Here is a 2,567-nt window from a genome sequence, read left to right as displayed (position 1 = left end):
CGCTCCACCACATGGTATGATATTGTCCGCTTTGGGCCTGAGCCCTCACGGTTTTGCTCTTGGGCTTTACCCCAAAAGGCCTCATACCAATTGGAGGTGACACACTTACATATAAGCACTTCACCTTTCCTCTACCCAGGCGATGTGGGACTGTGCACCTATAGCTCACCAGTGTGGTAGCCTGACAGTGTCTCTCGCACCCGCCCACGGCACACCCGCCTATAAGGTCATCACAATTTAAAGGGATGCGATCATACCAGCACTAATGCACCGGATCCCATCAGAACTCCGCACGTTAAGCGTGCTTGGGCGAGAGTAATACTAGGATGGGTGACCCCCTGGGAAGTCCTCGTGTTGCACCCCTTTAAATTGTGATGACCTTATGGGCGGGTGTGCCGTGGGCGGGTGCGAGAGACACTGTCAGGCTACCACACTGGTGAGCTATAGGTGCACAGTCCCACATCGCCTGGGTAGAGGAAAGGTGAAGTGCTTATATGTAAGTGTGTCACCTCCAATTGGTATGAGGCCTTTTGGGGTAAAGCCCAAGAGCAAAACCGTGAGGGCTCAGGCCCAAAGCGGACAATATCATACCATGTGGTGGAGCGGGTCGTTACAATGGTATCAGAGCCTGACCCAGCCGGAAGTGTGCCGACGAGGACGTCGGGCCTCCAAGGGGGGTGGATTGTGATGACCTTATGGGCGGGTGTGCCGTGGGCGGGTGCGAGAGACACTGTCAGGCTACCACACTGGTGAGCTATAGGTGCACAGTCCCACATCGCCTGGGTAGAGGAAAGGTGAAGTGCTTATATGTAAGTGTGTCACCTCCAATTGGTATGAGGCCTTTTGGGGTGAAGCTCAAGAGTAAAACCGTGCGGGCTCAGGCCCAAAGCGGACAATATCATACCATGTGGTGGAGTGGGTCGTTACAGAAGGGAAAGCTGACAAGGAGTAGGCCGGATCTGAGAAAGAGGATGCCGGAATTTGAAAAGACAATCAAAGATTGAAGCGTCGGTTTCGTTTTGAAACCTTCAAGCAAGTTATTTTCTAACTCTCCTCTTAGGACCCATAAGTTTATCACCTTGAGTATCAGAATTTTAAATTAAATTTACTGATTACATCATAGTTAGATCAGAATAATTAAAAACATAAATTATTATTTGATTTATGGATTTATTGAATTTTAATGATGTACGTAGGTGTTGTATATATTTTTAAAAATCAAGGTATATTAGAGAATTTTTAGTAATTTTTTATAATTTTTCTAAAATTTTCTGAGATTTTTCTATATTTTTTTTGGAAGTTTTAGAATTATATATGTGTAAATATATATGTATATATGTATATATATATAGATGCTATTTACATATATGCTGGAGGGTGAATCGGCGCATCAAATAGGACTAGGGATTCGGTGAGATGTGGTGCATAGAACTTTGCTGCACCTCAAATCAGAACCATGGGATGGTCCTGATAATATGCGGATGATCCAATGTGGTCGTGTGCATGGGGAGTTAGTGTACACGCTGATCTAGGCCATTAGATTAAGTTAATCTAAGTGGATTGATTTGCTGTGGTGGAGGTCTATGGAGAATAGATGCACAACTGATCTGGACCATAGATGTGGTCCAATAAATACAAAAGAAATCCTGTGTAATGCGGCTCACCAGAAAGCAAAGTTCCAGCCAACCAGGAGAAGCCACATCAGCTAGAAAGAAGTACAGGCGCGTGGCAGCGCGTGTGCAGCATTTGGCTACGCGTGGCAGCATGTGGTGGCGCGTGGAAGCGCGTGAGGAATGTTTGGGAACTTTTGGCGGTGCGTGGTGGTGCGTGGAGAGATGTTTGGGGTCCCGGTAAGGTCCTGTGGGGTTCAGTGAATTCCCAAATTTGATTTTAAGCTTGTTAGGGTTTAAACCGACCACTAAAGGAGATACTCTTAGTGTTCTGAGAGAAATAGAGTATCACTATGGTATTTAATGTGCGTATATATGATTAATTAATATTACATGACGGAAGGAAATAGATATATACATACATATATATAATTATTTATATATGTGTACATGGTTTAATTAATTTAGGAAGGTTGTATATATACATATTTATTGATATGTATGTATATTTATGATTTACATAATTAAGTATTATTAAGGAAGGTGTTATACATAATATATGTGTATTTGTATATATCATTTAAGAGTATTATTATTATTATTATTATTCTTGTTTGGTATATAGTATGGTTGATTTAATCATAATAGACTGGTTATTAAATAAAGTGACATGCTTATAATTTGCGTGAGATGTCTGTGTATGAGTTAGCTATCGTTGAGTCTAAAATTGGTACATAGTTGAATTGTAGGCATGGATGAATTGCCATAGGCATAAATATATTGCCTAAGTATTTGTATGAATAAAATACATACATAGGAAGCATGGATGAGTTGCTAGTTTAAAGGCATAAAATATATATTTGTGGAGGCATGGTTGAATTGCTAATGTATAAATAAATATACTTATGGAGGTATGGTTGAATTGCCAAAGTATAAATATATATACTTAAGGAGAAA

At 41.1% G+C, this 2,567-nt stretch overlaps 1 non-coding gene across 1 annotated transcript; it reads left to right on the top strand.

Moving 5' to 3' along the window:
* Positions 1 to 243: 243 nt before the first annotated feature.
* LOC132301804 (5S ribosomal RNA) lies at positions 244 to 363 on the top strand. Its single transcript, XR_009480648.1, has one exon. It is a non-coding gene; the product is annotated as a 5S ribosomal RNA (ribosomal RNA).
* Positions 364 to 2,567: the final 2,204 nt, after the last annotated feature.

Source organism: Cornus florida, unplaced genomic scaffold (genome assembly GCF_030987335.1).
Source record: "Cornus florida cultivar Cherokee Brave unplaced genomic scaffold, ASM3098733v1 CherokeeBrave_3.0.0_Hap2_Chr03, whole genome shotgun sequence".
Taxonomy (NCBI): Eukaryota; Viridiplantae; Streptophyta; class Magnoliopsida; order Cornales; family Cornaceae; genus Cornus; species Cornus florida.
The sequence above is the reverse complement of the archived record's forward strand: the minus strand, read 5'-3'. Positions and strand labels throughout refer to the sequence as shown.